Here is a 20,233-nt window from a genome sequence, read left to right as displayed (position 1 = left end):
GGTTTTACACCTTTTAAAGGGAAGAATGCTTGGCTCATGTCTGACTGCTACTTGTATCCATAATTTATTGGCAAACTTGATATTGGATAAGACCTATAATTCATCGTGAGTCTGCTTTGACAACCTGACTTTTATCTTTCAACATCTAATAGTCAGCATATCCTATTACTGGATTTCAAATCATATCTGCTTGTCTCCTACTTTTCTCGCTTCTCAGTATACCATTCTCATCTCTCTCTGGCACTTTCTTTTGTTTTCCAAATGCTCTCAACTTCCTTCATTTTATTCTCTACACAGCAGCCAGAGTAATAAATCCTTTAACAATGTAAATAGATCACGTCATTCCTTTGTTCTAAACCTTCCAAATGCTTTCCATCTCTCTGAGTTGAAGCCAAGTTCCTTTCAATGAACTACAAAGTCTTTCCCCTTAACGTTGCTGATCTCATCCTCCATTCCTCTCCCCTAACTCACACTGCTCCAGCCACAATGAATGTCCTGCTCATTGACCATGCCAGGCATTCTCTCGTGTCAAGGTCTTTGTACTTCCTAATGCTTTTAGTTGGATTTCTGCATGGTTTGTTTACTGTCTCATTTACTTCAAGACTTAAGAAAATGGCTTCTTTGGCCATCTTAATAAAATTGCAATTCTACCTCCAATATTTCTTATTCATCTTCCCTATGTTGTTTTTCCCCCTTAGCAATTATCACCCTTTAAAATACCTATGTAGTCTCTTTATTTATTACACACACACACACACACACACACACACACGTATATATATAGTCTCCTTCCACTACAGTGTTAAGCTCCTGAAACCAGTGATTTTTTATTTGTTGTTTATTATTATTTGTTGTTTCCAGATTCTACAAAGGTACCTGATACATAGTAAGTGCTGAATACATACGTGTCATTTCATTTGATATTTATTATGCATGAGGTTCAATTTTGTTATATGTCTATTAGCCATTTTACTTTATTTTAAATTAATTACTTATGACTTGGCTCATTTCTTTTCCTATGTGCTAACTTTCTACTGTTGCTTAGTAAGAACTCTCTGCATATGAACGCTATTAAATCTTTCTTAAATTGCAATGTATTTTGCTCCAAAGGGACTGCTCTTCTCACTTTTTCTCAGTTAATTGACATCCATCCTTCCTGTTGTGAAGGTCAAAATCCTGAAACTCTTCTTGACTCTTTGGGAACAAAAGGGTTAGCAGCAGATGCCTAATCTGTTTTCTCCCTTATCCCATTGGAAAAGGAAAAAAAAAAAACATGTTAAATTCCTATGTAAACATGTTAATGACAATCTGCCAATGCATTTTTCTTCAATTTGTCATCTACCTTTGAATTTATTTTGGTGTACTTGGTGTACAGAAAGTTGAATGGGTGTTTGCTAAATTCTACCAAACTTTTCCTTTTTTTTTTTTATGAAAAGTTTAGAAAATAAATTGTACTTAATATATATCATTTCCCAATTGTGTAATAACTTCATTTTTGTATTAAACTATTTAATACTTTTAACACATTTTGGTGTATGCCAGTCATTTCCAAAATTTGAGTATTAGAAACCCTAAAAAAAAAGTTCAATTTTAGAGCATAACTTTTAGTATTCATTGACTTAGAAAACACTATTAAGAAACATCTGGGCCAGGCACAGTGGCTCACGCCTGTAATCCCAGCACTTTGGGAGGCTGAGGCGGGTGGATCACAAGGTCAGGAGATCGAGACCATCCTGGCTAACATGGTGAAACCCCATCTCTACTAAAAATATAAAAAATTTGCCGGGAGTGGTGGCGGATGCCTGTAGTCCCAGCTACTCGGGAGGCTGAGGCAGGAGAATGGTGTGAATCCGGGAGGCAGAGCTTGCAGTGAGCCGAGATCACTGCCACTGCACTCCAGCCTGGGTGACAGAGCAAGACTCCATCACCAAAAAAACAAAAAAAAATTATAAAAATAAGAAAGAAAGAAAGAAAGAAAGAAACAACTGTGAAGTAAGAACTATTTTGAATAAATGGATTGAATGTATTGTGTTCACCTAAAATTCATACCTTCAAATCCTAACCCCAATGTGATGGTATTAGGTTGTGGAGCTTTGAAAGTGAATTAGCGTTCTGAGAGTGGAGCCTTCATAAATGGGACTAGTGTCCTTATAAAAGGGACTCCCAGAGAGCTCTCTTGCTCTTTCTGTCACATGAGGACACCAAGAGAAGTCAGCAGTCTGTAACCTGAAAGTAGGCTCCACCATGTTGGCACCCTGATCTTGGACTTCCAGCCTCCAGCATGGTAAGAAATAAATTTCAGTTGTTGATAAGCTACCTGGTCTATAGTACCTCATTACAGCAGCCTGAACTAAGACATTCACCAAGTACAATGTTTTGTCATTAGTAAGACAATTATGATTTGTCTTGCAATGTTAAGACAATTATGGTTTGTCTTACAATGTTAAGACAAATTAAGTAACATAAATGTTTAATTACCAAATATAATAACTAAGGGCTTTATGCACATAGTTTCATGATCCCTTCACAATACGTATCCGTCTCTTGGTGTTGGTTAGCTACTAATATATATTACTGTAATTTTCCCCCAAGGTAATAAACATTTGATCCATTAAGTTTTAGTAAATAATTATTTTCATTCCAACTATTCTTTTCTTAATACCACCTTTATCTTATTCTACTTGTTTTTTTTCTTTTTTTTTTTTTTGAGACGGAGTCTTCCTCTGTCTCCAGGCTAGAGTGCGGTGGCGCGATCTTGGTTCACTGCAACCTCCGACTCCCTGGTTCAAGCGATTCTCCTGCCTCAGCTCCTGAGTAGCTGGGATTACAGGTGCGTGCCACCACACCCAGCTAATTTTTGTATTTTTTTAGTACAGACGGGGTTTCATCATGTTGGCCAGGATGGTCTCGAGCTCCTGACCTCGTGATCCACCTGCCTCGGCCTCCCAAAGTGCTGGGATTACAGGATTGAGCCACTGCACCCGGCCTCTTATTCTACTTTTTAATATTCACCAAGATCTGTTATTGGAATTTCTCCTCTATTCCACTCATCTTTCTGTTCTTGTGGCAGAGCCACATTCTCTTAATAATGTATTTTTTTAAGAAATATTTGGCAAATTTTCTATTATTCTTTTTTATGTCAGTTTTACAGTTTTAGTCTTGACAAAACACACTATGATCATGCCCTTCAATTTTTAATGATTCTCCATTTTCTATTGAATAGAGTCTTCTTAGAGTGATAGCAGGGTATGTAAGGCTTCCATAGTCTTGTCCTGCCTAATCTTTTAGGGTTCATCTTCTACTCACTCACTTTATACATGTTACATTCCAGTCAATGAAATTTGATGTTTGCAATGTATACCATTAAACATTCACCCATACACTTGTTCTAATTCCCCTGCATGGATTAACTTTCTCCACCATCCAAATTCAACGCATACTTTAAGGCCAAGCAAGATGATTATTTTATCTATGTGTCTATTATGCCACATGCTACATATATTGTGGATATTTATTTGCATATTGTGTCTCCTGTATTAGAATATAAGGCCCTTGTAAATTCTAAGTCTTATTCACCTCCCAGAAATACTAGCACTTGCATGCCTCAACGCCTGAGTATATGTAATGTCTGTCATAAATCATAGTATGTGGTTTTACTTCTTTCTTTCCTCACCCCACAAAGTTTAAAGTTTTCTTTATCAGCTCATCGAGTTTCCTACATAACACTTTTCCCTAAGCATTCACTTTATTTGCCGTAAGTTCTATTTCTAGGGTGGTAATCCACTTTTCAGAAAACCAAATTGTATTCTAAATCATCTTTCTAAGAATTATTTAATTTTAGTCTCCTTTTTGCTTCAAAGTCATTCATTCATTGAACAGATATTAAATCTCTACACATTGTACTCTATTATATGCCATTGATACAATGGTGAAAAATAAAGACTCTTTAAAGACAACAATCACATCAAAAAATCTGCCAGCAGGGGCAGCATGACTTATATGAAAATAGAGATGTGCTATTGGTATACAGAGGAGGGAGAATCTACATTTGCTTCGGGGTATAAGGAAAGACATCATAGAGTTGTGTCGCTTGAATCATGAATGAATAGAATTAGTATCTCTGTCTCTTTTTTTCTTTTTTTTTTAGTGGAGTATCGCTCTGTCACCCAGGCTGGAGTATAGTGGCATGATCTTGGCTCACTGCATCCTCCACCTCCTGGGTTCAAGTGATTCTGCTGCCTCAGCCTCCCAAGTAGCAGGGACTACAGGCGCCCACCACCACGCCCAGCTAAGTTTTGTATTTTTAGTAGAGACGGGGTTTCACCAGGTTGGGCAGGCTGGTCTCGAACTCCTGGCCTCAAGTGATCTGCCTGCCTCAGCCTCCCAAAGTGCTGGGATTACAGGTGTGAGCCACTGTGCTGGGCCTAGTATCTGTGTCTTTAAGATCATTTACTCAGTAGAAACAGTCTAGATTTTTTTCCCAGTTGTATTATTTTTTTCCCACTTGGATCTAAAATACATTTTTGTGAACAGGGTATCAATGATTCTAGGTAGCTCTCCATTATGTCTTGAGTATGTGCTCAAACTCCACATACACTGAACACCTCATGATCAACTGCATAAGCTTTCCAAATATCTACTTTCATGCTCTTACATAGGAAATAATTTACCTTCTCCTTAGAGTCTTTTCTCCTTAGAGTCTCTAATCACATTTCTGTAACTTGGCCATTGATAAATTTGTGAGTGTTAATATCAAGAAGAAGCGCTTTGAAGATGTATTTCACATTGTTACAGGCTTCACACAAGTCTATTGCTTTTAGAAAAGCTTCACCGGCTCTATCACACTTAAAATTATTCCTTGCTTTTGTTCCTCCCCTTTTATCTCTATTTAAAAATTTTTAAAGATTATTTTTAGTTAAGACATCCACATGGTTCAAAATTTAGAAGATACAAAGTGTATTAAGTGAAAAATTTTCTTCTCATCTGTTCATTTCAATCAGCTCCACTACCCTCCAAAGATATCCAGCATAACCAACCCATTGTGTAATCTTCCCAATACATCCTTTGTATACATACATTCACCCATATTCCTTTTTATTATACATATGGTAGCATATCATACATGCTGATCTGCCCTTGCTTTGTTCACTTAATATATTTTGTAGATTTCTCTATAACAATACATACAGAATTATATACTCATTCTCTCTATAGTCATGCATCACTTAATAATAGAGACACATTCTGAGAAATGCATTGTTAGGTGATTTTGTCACTGAGCAAACATCATAGAGTGTACTTACATAAACCTAGATAGTATAGCCTACTATATATCCAGGCTTTATGATATGGTCTGTTGTTCCTAGGCTACAAACCTATACTGCATGTTACTGTACTAAATACTATAGGCAATTGTAACACAATGCTAAGCATCTGTGTATTCAAACATTTCTAAACATTAAAAAGGTACAGTGAAAATATAATCTGTGAGACCACCATCATATATACAGCTATCAAAGACCAAACTGTCATGCAGTGTATGACTGTGTTATGTTGCACAGATGCATCAATTTCATTAATCAGTCAGCTATCAATGAAGATTGAAGGATGCTACTCCTTTCTGATAAGTAATTTTCTTTTCACTTTTTCTTTATCACTAGTTAAAGGGAAAAGAGGCATTTTCATGGTCATATAGTCCTATAATTTGCTTTTCCATGCAACCCAATCACAAAACAGATCAAAGCAGGAACTCTGAGATGATTTATTTTGAGATCCTGAAAACTGGGTAGTGCTTACTTTCATGGTTGACATATAATTGCATACACTATGTAATCTTGAGCTACTTATAACTAATTCTAGGCTATAGACTCTAGGCTAGAATTGTATCCATTCCAATTTAATGTTCTGTCCAGTCTCAGGAAATGATTACCACTAAGTAAATAAGGCCAACTAAATAATAGAAGACATTCAATCTATGGGCTTGGCACAGAATTACAAAACTTCATTGTGATTCAAGTATAGCTTCTAAATTCTGAGAGTATTTTAACTTCTTCATGATTGGTAGCAATTAATCTGTTATGAAATTGTGCCCACTGCATATCTGCCCAGGAAGCCAGGAAGTTCTTGGTGTTGATGTGGTAGTTCTGTTGCTTGGTGGATATTGTTAAGTCTCTATCTCCTTCACCAACCCAGCACTGAAGATGGGCAAATTAAGGATTTAAAGAAAAGCCAGAAAGGAATTTGAAGCAAAAAAGACACCTAGAATATAAGAAAATATATGGGTCTAGTGTGTAAATGGAACCCATGCATACAGTAAAGATAACAAATTGCACTTGAAATTTTAATACCATGAAGGCAATGACCATTTCATAAGTGTTACCAAGTAGATGGGTATCCAGGAATATGGAATGGCATTAGAGAGCTCCTGTGATTTTTAAAATTGCAATTTAGAGAAAGAGTGCTCCGGAGTGAGGTGGTCAGTGCTGATATGAAGAATGAATAAACTATTCAAGAAGAGAAATGGAGTGGGCATTTTAGTTGAGGGAAATTTCTTGGAAATGCGATACTCAAGGGAAAAGTAAGTTTGGTCAAAACAGAATTTGTGTCAGCAGGTAGTGGATAATGATGCTGGAAATGTAGGTTGGCGATCACATTTACTGTAAAGAGTTTTTAGTGTTACGCTGCTTTATTTTGACATTATTTCATAAAATACATCAGTTATTGGAGGCTTTAGTCTAACAAGATGAAAGCTTAACAGTAAGCTTTTTTACTTTTTCCAGCGTTCAGGAACCAGCATAAGCCTGGCTGGTGGTCAGGTGAAGGGAATCCTTGTGGTAGCCAGACACTCTGTAGATACTGATTTAAAGTATACGCACCCTTGAAATTTTCTCAAAAAGTCACCCATAAATACCTGTCAGGTCTATTCACTGCTTGTAATAATTTTTATAATAGTTGAGTGAATCCATGATTGCATAGAAAGGATTATGAAGGGAAAATTTAAGAAGTTTCAGTGTGTCAATAATCTTAACTTTAAAAGTAACATGAAATAGTTTATATGTTATAAAGTAATAATACGGTTTGAATTTGTGTCTCCCCTCAAATCTCATGTCGAATTTTATTTATTTTTTATTTTTATATATTTTTTTGAGACAGAGTTTTGCTCTTGTCACCCAGGCTGGAGTACAATGGCATGATCTCGGCTCACTGCAACCTCCGCCTCCCAGGTTCAAGTGATTCTCCTGCCTCAGCCTCCTGAGTAGCTGAGACTACAGGCACCTGCCACCATGCCCAGCTAATTTTTGTATTTTTAGTAGAGACCGGGTTTCACCATGTTGGCCAGGCTGGTCTCGAACTCCTTACCTCAGGGATCCACCTGCCTTGGCCTCCCAAAGTGTTGAGACTACAGGCGTGAGCCACAGTGCCCGGCCTCATGTCGAATTTTAATCCCCAATGTTGAAAGAGGGGCCTAGTGGGAGGTGATTGGATCATGGGGGTGGATTCCCCCGCTTGCTGTTCTTGTAATAGTGAGTGAGATCTCACGAGATCTGGTTGTGTAAAAGTGTGTGGCACTTCCCCCTTTGCTCTCTTTCTCCTGCTCCAGCCATGTAAGATGTGCCTCCTTCCTCTTCACCTTTCTCCATGATTGTAAGTTTTTTGAGGCCTCCCCAGCTATGCTTCCTGTACAGCCTGTGGAACCGTGATGCAATTAAACTTCTTTATAAGTTTCAGGTAGTTCTTTCTAACAATGTGAGAACAGACTAATACAAGTAATAATTAAAATCCTATACATTTGTGATCCTACAGTTTTTTTCAGAAAGCATCCAAGTGAATATATCCCTGGAATATTGTGGTTGCTTTTCTTTGGATATTCCCCTTACTTTCACTGATCTTTCTCCTGGGAAGTCACCTCTCTGACTATGTCAGAGGCTAGTCAAAAGGCATTCTGTTATATTTGCTCATCTTACCTTGTTCTTTTCTTTATCGCATTTCTCATAATTATAACTATGGAAAGATTGGTGAAATTTTTTAATGCATGTCTGCCCTACTAAAATGTAAACTTTTAATAGCTTGTCCAGTGCCTTTCAGGAAACTTTCAGTAAATATTTGTTAAATGAATGAATGAATCACCATGGTCTTTTATTTTTCGTTTCCATTATAAAGAGATAAAAATAGGATATAGAAGTTATGTAAGACTTCATTTACAGTTATTTCACTAATATGCTTAAAACATGAAATGAATTAACACTTTAAGAGTATAAAACAGAAATGAGACACAAAGTCTTGCCATAAATGTCATATGCAATTCATTCATGTACTTGTCTCAAACTCAACACTACTTTAAAGGCTTAATGCCGAGAAACAAGTAGGTACTTCAAGATAAAGTTCAAGGTATTCAATTACTCCAAGAGTAGCCCAGTGGTTGCTCAGCCTCACTGACATTTTTTTTTTTTTTTTGTGCAACTGTAGATGTGTGAATTAACATTTCTGAGAACTGCCTTTAGGAGCAAAAAGTTTTCAAAATTTGGAAATGACCGAATTGATTTTATATTTACATTACAACTAGAAGTCTAATGCAAATTGTTTCATAATGTTAAAAATCTTTTTTGTGTTTTGTAAATAAAATGTATTGTTTTTATCTTAGTTTTGTTGCTGTCTTTTAAGATTAAACTAAAATCAGAAATTTTTTTAAAAAGCATATTTAAAAGCTTAAGTGGAAGCAACTGAAAACTTGATATTTGAACACTAGGAATTGCAATTGGACATCTTATGTATTATTATAGCTAAAACATTACCAAATTATTTAAAATTATAAAGTGATATTAATATAAATATTTTTAAATATTGAGTTAATACACTTTTTATTTGCTTTTATTTGCTATTTAATAATACACAATCAGAAAGAAAAAAAACAAATTTTGCCCCAATCAGACTAATAAAAATCAATTAGGAGTTCAACACACCCACTTTAAAAGAGTTTTCTGGATTTATGAATTCAAGGTCCATTTCCATTTACTTCTACCACACAACACCTTATACGGTTAGTTAAAAGAATAGTCATTTTTATTATGGCTGTATTTTAATTTATTAAAATACATCCTGAAGTTGGTTGTCTCATTGATTCGTTAAATGTCTATTTTAAATGGGTTCTCTATTGTTCTACTCTAGGAATTTAACAGCAAACCAATTAAAAAAAAATCGAAATTATCCAATTTATAGTTAATGGTCTCACTATCCCAGATAGTATGGTAGACTTGCTCTCAGTAAAGGATTATGGTTCTAACAATCAAAGGTTATTAAATAACCAATAATTAATTACCTCATTGGCACCAACTTCTTCCCATGAATCATTCTTCCAAAGATTGTTCTACTCTTACCCCAGGAGTAAGTAATTTAGCACGTGAATTAAAGGTCTCAATAACATTAGCCAAAAGATTAGTAATACTCATCGTTCAAGACTTATTGATGCTCATAAAGATATAGCAATAGGCAAACACTCCTGCCTTAATAATGAGCACAATATGTGCAGTTTTTTTTTTCCTTATAAGTCAAGTTCTATCTGAGATCCTTGTGTAGCACAGAGCCTCTTATCTGTCTGCGGTTACTCTAGGGAAGAACATAACCAGAAAATCTAGATATGGCCAAACTGAGAGGAGTGCCAACTCCAGTCCCCCGATTCATAGAACAAATACAAAGGAAGAGAATTTGCTGCAAAGGTCATTTCAATGACACCCCCACACAATTTTTTTTCTCATTAGTTATCATTTAAAGTGGTGATATAAAACTGGTCACATTGAACCCATGTTTTAGAAGAAGTGCCACTGAAGAATATCAACCTGTAATTGTCTGATTATTATTTGACTAGCATTTTAATAATTTCTAAATAAATTTTCTTGCCTTTTGGGACCTATGTCTTGATAAATAAGCCCATCTGGTTTTCAATTTGTTTAATTAAGATTGACAGAGGTTGAGAACTCCTTTGCAAAACTGCATCTTCTATCCTGAGAGTCCTTACAGGCTTTTACCAGGGACTATTAAATTGTTCCTGTGAGGCTATTGTGACATTAAGTGGATGTTTTTCTCAGAAAAATTCAGAACCAAGAAGGTGAAATGATGTTTCCAAAGGAACAAAAGCCATTTTGTCTCTCTCAGACTGTCTCTCTCGCATGCACAAACACACACACACACAGGACACACATACACACACCACCCCCGACCCACCAGTATTTTATTTAAACTTCTAGTAGTAGAAAGGAAAATCAAGTTAATTTAACTGTGATATCTCCAGATTCCAGCCCAGCTACATACTCTCAGTTGGCTCACTTATTTCTTCCACCTACATTGTTATTTTGTTGCTCTTTACTGGGGAAAAGAACTGTAATTTATTTTGTCTTTAATATACGGCATTGAGATGTTTCCTAAGTGTTATGTTCTCTCTTACTCTGCTTGTATCAAGCATACATCTTATGGATTTGGTGGGGACGGTGAAAGGGGGGAAAAAACCTATGCATATTTCTGTGCTTATAAAAATTAAGAATTCTGTTTTTTATGCAATTACAGTGACTAGTTGAAATAAAAAGTTTGTAAAAGGCTTTTAATTTTAGGTAACCACTTCTAGTGTTGCCAGATTTGCCATCAAATATAGAAATTCAATTCTCTTCCTCTTAATATGATATGCTCATTTTTTCTTTAACAAAGATTTCGTTTTACTGCTAAATCCTTGAGTCTCATAATACCAAATAAACTAGATCACTACCTTACTACTCTGACTGACATTTTTTCCCTTCCAAGAAATAAAACCAATAGTGCTATCTTTTAAAAAAATCATTTCTGGGGCAATGCCTCAGGGGAAAATGTGGTGATTTTTATCACAGAATATAAAATCTAGACCTGATTTTAAGATTTGTTTCATTTAAAACATAATGATGTAAGCATCAAATAGTAGATAGTAAAATCAACGTGCAACTAACGCAGTCAGAATTTTTCATTTGCTAACAAATTTAGCCAAGTTAATTGTGGAGTTGAGAAAGAAAAAAGCAGGTTAATTAAAAGCAATGAGAATCTCATCATGTTGCAATTATGGGAACTACAGAATTCTTTTAATATACAATGGAAGCAAAAATAAATATAAAAGTGTAACCACCAACTCAAAAAACGACCAACAAAATTCCCCAGGTCTTACATACAGACCGAGCAGGCTGTTTTTGTAATTATTTTAAATGGAGATACCACCCTCTTTTCCTGTTGAAAATGTAAACACTCTTCGGAGAAGTAACACACTGATTTAAATTCATATGAAGTTAGGAAGTTATAAAAGACTGATAGTGGGTCCTTTCTTGACAGTGGTTTTTAATAGGGGCAGCATGACGGGGATCTGCAGGGAAAAGAAAGGGAATGGGGGCAAAGAATTGACTTGGAATATGAATTGAATCTTTTTCAGAAAGTCCCTTATAACTAATCCTGAAATTCCAGATGACTCCTACCATCTATCACATCAACTTTAATACACTTTCTCAATTTGTTTCCCAGAATAACAAGCCCGCCTCTTTTCTTATATTAAGATCTGTTCCCATTCTTTAAATGTCTGATCTCCTACTTCTTTCAAAGTACTTTTTCTGGTATGCTTGCTATATAACATAGAAAGATATTTTAAAAAATGAATTTTAGGTCATGGCAGAGAAAGGAGGAAACAAAGCTTACTGTACCAATTTCATAAATCTCTGATTTTTGCATGCCTTTTTATTAACATTCTAATAGAAGTATACTGAGTTATTACTTATTGCTATGTTTTAATTTTTACAAACTTAAAAAAATCCAATAAGGAGTTATTGAAGAGACTCAATTGACAGGCTCCATTCTTAATGTTATAACCATGTGTTTCTTCCAGTTTTTTGAACGAAAAAAATCAACGTGTCCTATAAAAAGCCTTGATACATTAATAAAGCACAGCTTTGGTGATGACCTGACAAAAGCCATACTTCAGGCCAGGAAATTTCTGTAAATTGAGCAATCCTGCAACATCACTTTGCCAAAGCATGTGTAGACCTCAGTTCTTCAACATGTCAATACTGGGCTTTGTTATAAAATCAGAGCAGATGGTAAGAGCAAAAGGGAGCAGAAGTTGCACACACCTTAAGTATGAAGCCTAATACATTTAACTTTAGGCTTTCAAACTCGTCGGCACTTTTTTTTAACCAAAGACAGATTTCAAAACATTGTTAATATTTAACAGGCAGTTGAAAACTCATATACTCCTTGGTTAGTATACTACTAATTCTTAAAAGTACAGATTTTTCACTGTATCTAGTATAGAAAACATGAGCTGTTGGGTACTTGGGAATCCTGTGCTCTCCATCAATGGCCTCTCTCTAAGGTCATCAATGGCCTCTGTAAGCCCTGGGTTCTTTTTTCTCCAGTCTTTCTTCTTCCTAATCTTTTTGTTGCATTTGTCACCTCAGAGTCTCCTTTTCTTAGCCAAGCCTTCTTCGTGTAGTTTCAAGGACAGGCACAATCCTGGTTTTGCTGACTTCCCCAATCTCCCTCAAGTTCTTTAGCTATGGGCATGGCCCAAGGCTGACTCCTTAATTAACTCTTCTTTTTATCTCTTTTGTCCCAATTCAATCTAGCCTGAAGCAGAACTTCTAAGAAGGAACATACTTTCCCAGGAAAAAATCCTCTATTTTAGTAGTTGGTGATCGGTACAATTGAGCATCTTGCTTAAAGATTTATTTAAAATTCAAAATGTGGCTTTCGCTGAGACACCCTTGGCATATTACCACTTTGGAGTTTTGGCACTTCCTTTTCCTTCTGTCTGGAATAATCTCCCTTAGGATACTAGCTCATTCACTTTTTTCAGATATTTGCTCAGATATCTCCTGCTTCATGAAGCCTCTTCTAACCATCATATTTAATATTGTAACTGTTGCCCATCCCCCCTCATTTCCCTTCCTCTGCTCAACTTTGTATTTTTGTACATTTCTAAATTCACATTATACATTCTTAATTCTCTTTATTAGATATTGCTCTTTTTGTTTACCATTTTCTTAAGAAGTTCCAGCCATTATAACAAAGTATCAGTAAAAAGATGGCTTATAAGCAACAGAAATGTACTTCTTTTTTTTTATTATTATACTTTAAGTTTTAGGGTAAATGTGTACAACGTGCAGGTTTGTTACGTATGTATACATGTGCCATGTTGGTGTGCTGCACCCATTAACTCATCATTTAACTATCGCAAGGAGAAATGTACTTATTATAGTGCTGGAGGCTGGAAGTTTGAAATCAGGGTGCCAGCATGGTTGGGTTCTGGTGAGAGCCTTCTTCAGGGTTACAGAGTGTCAATGTTTCATCATATCCTCATGTGGTAGAAAGAGAGGGAACTGGCTCTTTGGCCTCTTCATATAAAGGCACTAATTCCATTCCTGAGGGCTCTACCTTCATGACTTCATTACCTCCCAAAGGCTTCACCTCCTAATACCATCACACTGAGAGTTAGGATTTCAACACAGGAATTTTGAGGGGGATACAAAACTTCAGTCCATAACACCCTGATAGAATATGCTTTATTTTGTTCACTGATGTCACAAAGGCCTAGAACAGTGACTGGCACTTTGAAGGTGATCAATGACTATTACCCTAATTAAGTTTAAAAACTTCCTTATAATATCCACTACCTTCTTTCTCTTTTCACTGCCAACAGCCTAGTCTAAGTTTCTTCTCATGGTAATTAGCCAATTAGCATGCTAATTACATTTCTTTCTACTCTTCCCTTTAATCCATCTCCTTTACTGTTGGCTGATTTTCCTCTTCAAAGCCCAAATTTATCTTCTCATTAACCTTCTCAGAAACCTTCACTGTAAGGCCAAGTCAAAAATCCTTATTCTGGAACTTAAGGCCCTGCTCAGTATGACTACCAATCATATCCAGCCTCATGGGCACCCACTCCCCAGTCAACTTTAGCCAAGCTGGTATTGACTTTTTCATTTAAGAAATAGTTGACCTCCTAGTCCTAGGTCCTATGTGTGATAAAAATAATTTACTGTCACTTTAGGCAAATGAACTGGAAGAATAAAAGCTTAAACAATATTTGTACTAAAAAAGAAATCGAAACCACAGAAGAAAGACACTTGGCCGATTTACTCAGGTACATGTGGTCCCATCACTGAAATGTCTCTTTCTTCTACTTTCATGTTCTGGAAAAGCAAATCGTACCTATACTTAAAGGTTCGAGTTCAACTTGCTCTGTGATTGATTCTATGCCTTTTAAAAGCCATAATTCCTTTTAATAAACATTAATAATAAATGTTTTGTCTTCCACAAATATTCTGAGGTGCCTTTCCTCACCTTCTTTCCCTTCACCACACGAAACATTGATTTATGGATTACATATACCTTCCCATCCCAAAATTCTAAGCACCATCTTTTCCCCGAAGGCATCCCTTGCCTCAAAGCTAGGATAAAACCTGGAAGGAAAAGCCTAGGAACAGATCTGGGACTCTGGGGAAGGAGTATAGGGCTTATAGATTGGTAAGAAAGCTGCCAAAGCCGGGCACAGTGGCTTACGCCTGTAATCCCAGCACTTTGGAAGGCCAAGGCGGGCAGATTACCTGAGGTTGGGAGTTCAAGACCAGCCTGACCAACATGGAGAAACCCTGTCTCTACTAAAAATACAAAATTAGCTGGGCGTGGTGATGCACGCCTGTAATCCCAGCTACTCGGGAGGCTGAGGCAGGAGAATCACTTGAACCCAGGAGGCAGAGGTTGCGGTGAGCCGAGATTGTGACATTGCACTCCAGCCTGGGCACCAAGAGCAAAACTCCATCTCAAAAAAAAAAAAAAAAAAAAAAAGGAAGCAAGCAAGCTGGCGAAAAAAGTAAAATAGCACCTCTTCTTCACCACCTTCTCTAAGTGTATCAAAATTTCACTTTCTCATCACTTCCCATCCACACGAAGGTTGTTAAATGATATGAAGCTTTTGGTTTCTGCATTCCTACGTCTGCCACCAATGCTTATGAGATTATTGTTCTAGAAGGCCCTCCCAAGTAATCCTCCTTATTTATGCTTTCTCTACTCTGAATTTTTGCTGTACTTTACTGTGTTACAAACATTAAACAGTTAAGAATTTGACAACATTTCACCTTATCTTTTTGTTTTTGTCATATACATATACATTACAGAAATTCCTGAAGACAGAAATTGTCTACCCCACAGCAGTGGTTGTCATCTTTCCCTTATCAGTAAAGCCAATGGTACAACATTTTTAAAAATCAGATTCCAGGGCCCCAAGTCAGTTCTGAAGAAATTGAACTACTTGTCTAGCTTTTGTAAGAAATCTACGTTTTCAAAATGTCTCCCAAATGATTCTGATAATTTGCCAGATATGGGTATCACTGCTTTAAAGAGTTTACCATGGGCTCATTAAGTAGAGAAATCTCAAAACACCTTTCAACTTTAAAATTATTTACTTTAAAATTAAAAACATATGACTAAAGCTTGTGATTATTAATTTGCCTCATCTAGATTTTAAAATCTAACATTTGATTTTGTGAGTACCATAAAATATCTAGGAAAATTTTAGAATCAAAAATACCTGAAATTTCACCACGTATGCTATTTTATGTAGATATAATCATATCAAACATACAGTTATAGATTCTCATTTTTCTTTGACATAGGTTTATTTTAGATACTTCTTACATGTTGTCATATTTTAAAACAGTGAAAATAACGTTCCATAGGAATGGGGGTACTAACTACATCATTTTCCTATTTTGGACTTCTTAGGTATTTATTTTTTTCCCTAAAATATAAATATCATAACTGATATCTTTTATATAAACAATTCATTGAATATAGATGCAACTGTATTGCATTTGATCTATTTATTAAATATTTATTCTATTTTAAAATTATATACTTCATTCTTTTTTAAAAATGCTGTAATCTTAGACACAATTTTTTGCTAGTCTCTCCAATTAGTTTGTTTTCTAATTTTCAGACTGTTAGGACAATCTGCAATCAAGTATACCACTATAATGGGCCATAAAGTTACTCAATCTTGTTGCCATATTCTCTTGGTTTCCTATATTTAGCCCAGATCTCCCTATTACTCTGTCTCAGGAGTACTTCCTAACATAAACCACACTGAAGGGATAAAAATTGTAACTGGTACATATCAGTTTCTTAAAGTGTAGCCTATAGATCACCAGTAATACAACAACATGAGGAGCTTGATAAAAGTGGAGAATCACGGACTACAAAATTAATCAGATATTTAGTTGTAAAGTCTAGGAAAACGAAATTTAAACAAGGATCCAAAGAAACTCTTCTGTATACTAATGTTTGAAAATCCAGCATTCTATATACCATGTTATCAGCAAATTTGCAGCATAGATTTAAGGTACTTCCAATGCCAACACACTTCTTTTCATCCTACTTCTTTCCCCACCCAACCCTCCTGCACTGGAGTCCATCTTTTATAGAAAGTAGAGAACGTGTCTATTTTATCTTTGCATTTCTGTCACTGTTGAGACTCTATTTTGCACATAAAAACTGCATAAGAATGTTAGTTGTTTAATTTTTAACCACATCCATACTCTGTGAAGTTAGTTTTGATCATTACACAAAATTACTTGCATGGCTTGAAATGGTTTACCTATTTTTTTCTTAAATTATAAAGCTTGTCTGGTATCTTTGGAACTTTGTTAAAATATTTCTATAGTAACTGATGTAGGGCTTTGTATATATTCACAAAATAAATGTGTCAGGCATTGTGATATATTTGAAAATGGAAATATTAGAGGAGTGATCCTTACACTGGAGAAAGTAGTCCTCTACCAGTGAAGTTGGTATCATCAGAAAGGTTTACAAAATAATATAATCAAATCTAAAGCATGCATCAAACATACAGAAAAATGACTATAATGTGAAAGGCTCATGAAGAATCTCTTTTCATGACTATATCTGCATGGCCAAATTTAACTGAATACAAAAATTGAGACTGCCTAATTTGATGTGGCTCATATATAACACTGTAGTTCATGCCAGAAAGCTAACTTTGAACAGCATCAAACATGGCCTATTTTAATATCAAGATCTATAGAATATGCATATTTAAACAAGCCAGAATCTTTTGTAACTTCTGCATATTTTTATTTCAATGATGTATTATTAAAAGAGTCTTTGCCTATTATGACCTCTTTCTATAACAGAGAATACTAGGTACACACACACACACACACACACACACACACATCTTGATATACACACACTTGGATATAACACACACTAATCTTCGTGCTGTCAGGGAAAACCTCAGATTCTTGATCACTGTTATTACAAAGTGAATACTGAAAAAATTCATAGTAGCTAAGAATTCAGTCTTTTGGGCAGTCACACTCTCTTTTACAGTTTATTATGTTAGAACATGAGACCATGAAAAACCACAACATACTTATTAGAATTGCTAAAACTCTAAGCATTGACAAAGCCAAATGCTTCTAAAAATGTGAAGCAACAGGAAGGTTCTTTCAGTGCTGGTGGGAATGCAAAATATTACAGCTACTTTGAAATACATTTTGGCAGTTCCTTATAAAACTACACTTTCTTACCACTTGATCCAGTCATAATACTCCTTTGTATATACCTAAATGAGTTGAAAACTTCTGTCCACACAAAAATCTGCAAACAAATATTTATAGTGACTTAAAAAAGTAATTCCCAATTTCAAAACAATCAAGATATCCATCATTAGGTAAATGGGTAAACTATGGTACATCCGTCCAATGAAATATTATTCAGTGATAAAAATAAATGAGTTATTAAGCCACAGAAAAACATAGATGAACCTTAAAAGCATATTGCTTTGTAAAAGAAGCCAAACTGAAAAGGCTACATACTGCATTATTCCAACTATGTGTCATTCTGGAAAAGGTCAAACTATGGAGGGAGTAAAAAGATCAGAGATTGCCAGGTTTCAGTGGAGGGAGAGAAGAGGGAATAGGACGAAGATGGGGGATTTTTAGAGCAGCGAAGCTATTCTGTGTGATACAGCAGTAATGGAAATTTGTCATTATATGTGTGTCAAAACCCATAAAATATCCAATACAAAGACAAACCTTATGCAACTATGGACTTTATAAGGCTCTATCAATATTGAGTCATCACTTGTAACAAATGTACCATGTTAATACAAGATGTTAATAATAGTGAAAACTGAGTGTGGATGGAGGGAGAAGATTATGTGGAAGCTCTCTGTGTACTTTCCAATTAATTTTTCTGCAAACATAAAATCACTCTTTTTTATTTTTTTTATTTTTTTTTTATTTGAGATGGAGTCTTGCTCTGTCACCCAGGCTAGAGTGCAGTGGCGTGATCTCGGCTCACTGCAAGCTCCGCCTCCTGGGTTCACGCCATTTTCCTGCCTCAGCCTCCCAAGTAGCTGAGACCACAGATGCCCGCCACCATGCCCAGCTAATTTTTTTGTATTTTTAGTAGAGACGGGGTTTCACCGTGTTAGCCAGGATGGTCTCGATCTCCTGACCTCGTGATCTGCCCGCCTCAGCCTCCCAAAGTGCTGGAATTACAGGCGTGAGCCACTGCGCCCAGCCCATAAAACTACTCTTAAAAAAGTCTGTTAATGGAAAAAAAAAAAAAAAAAAAAAGCAAAAGTCAAACCAAAGACACAGAAGTTGTTAAAATTAAATCAAACCAAACAAAGAATACAATTCTGGTCGGATGAGACAACTTCTAGAACTGTAACTGCAGTCTTTTATGGTGACACCCCTAGTTTCCCAGTTGTTACTTCTTATTCCCGAGGTGGTACCTGTGGTGGTATCTCTGATGATATTGGAATAAGGTACAGAAGAAATACCACAGAGTGTTCAGGCCTCATTAGCCTGAAACCTACAATTCTTCAATATTCAGTCTGGCTTTGAGTCAGGTCCAGAACCTGCTGAGCACTTAAACATTTTTTGAATGACTACTAACATAACAGAATCAGGAGTTACTCAGCCTAGTCTGAATATTGAAGTGAGGCCTAAAAGTACACACCTACCTCAGATTATGGGGAGTTCTCATTACCCTGGGGGCAAAATTTTGTCTTGTGTAAATTTCTCCAGAACCCTAAGAAAACAAGGGATCCTGCCAGAATTGAGATGTGCCCCTGGGTCCTCTAAGGAAGAGCTTCTTTATCATTTTGTTGACAGATAGGAAAAAGGAAAAGATTCCAAGTTCAAGTTTCTTGACACAAGATCAGGAATACTGGTCAATCTTTAGGTAAAATTAACTTCCACTGAAAAATCTAGAACCCAATGTCTTAATTTTTTCCTAAGAAAAACTCCTCTAAGTCCAGATTTCAATCATAGACATGCATAAAAAGCAGCAGACACTGTAGGGCTTTCCAAAAGGAAAGGTTCTATTGCTCAGCAGCACAGCTCCCCAACACAATGGTTTACAGATGTGCTAATAAGATGCCAAGGCTTCAGCCCTGGAGCTGCTCAGCAGTGCCAGTCATCTCTGCTTGTGAGCAGCCCCCTCAGTGTATCCTAGGAATATTACCATTTTCCATGTGTGTCACGGCAAGAAGCCTGACAAAACACCTTGCAATCTCTGCTAATGGTGCTTATATTCCAAAGTGGTCAGACTGATGCTTTGCAATTACTCGTTTCTACGTATCATCCTACTCCAAATGTGAGGATAATATTTGGTGACGAGTTATTTCTGATCATATTTCACATGAAAGGTATAAAGCATGAAATACTACAAAGCTATAAGCAAATTCAGAGCATACTTAACATTTTGGATAATATCGTCTATTTTTATATCACAGTTTTGTAAATATTCAAAGACTATCAAATCAAAAATAGGAATCGGCTATTACCCTATGATGAAAATTGCTGCACTCCTTTTAGGGAGCATCCGTGTCTTCACAAAATCCCTCCACTCCTGGATTGAGCAGCTCTTGAAGCGTTTCTAATGGGTCTAAAAGGAAAGAGAAATATATGAGTAACTTTGGAGGCACTTCAGCTGCCATTAGCACTTTGTTTCAAGTTGTTCAGGTTCTCTTTTTACCAGTTCATAAAATTTCCACATATCTTACATCAAATTATTCTGCACAAAACAATCAGCACTTGAAGAACACTTAATTTGAAAAGCAATTTTCTTCCTTTATATCATTATAATCTCCTCCTTATCTGTTTATTCAAAGACATCTGTCTTTGAATAAACGATGTCTTTA

General features: G+C 36.0%; 1 protein-coding gene across 3 annotated transcripts in view; it reads right to left on the bottom strand.

The window, feature by feature from the left end:
* The window catches only part of B3GALT1 (beta-1,3-galactosyltransferase 1), a 371,348-nt gene extending 351,388 nt beyond the window's left edge, over nucleotides 1-19,960 (bottom strand). For 2 of the 3 annotated variants that reach the window (XM_054549436.2, XM_024243918.3), the window contains exon 1: nucleotides 19,877-19,908. The gene's annotated coding sequence lies outside the window, so the exon portion shown is untranslated. Of the gene's footprint in view, nucleotides 1-19,876 lie in introns of all 3 variants that reach the window. The other variant, XM_024243917.3, reaches the window with a different exon arrangement.
* Nucleotides 19,961-20,233: the final 273 nt, after the last annotated feature.

This window comes from Pongo abelii, chromosome 11, assembly GCF_028885655.2.
Source record: "Pongo abelii isolate AG06213 chromosome 11, NHGRI_mPonAbe1-v2.0_pri, whole genome shotgun sequence".
In the NCBI taxonomy this organism is placed as follows: domain Eukaryota; kingdom Metazoa; phylum Chordata; class Mammalia; order Primates; family Hominidae; genus Pongo; species Pongo abelii.
The sequence above is the reverse complement of the archived record's forward strand: the minus strand, read 5'-3'. Positions and strand labels throughout refer to the sequence as shown.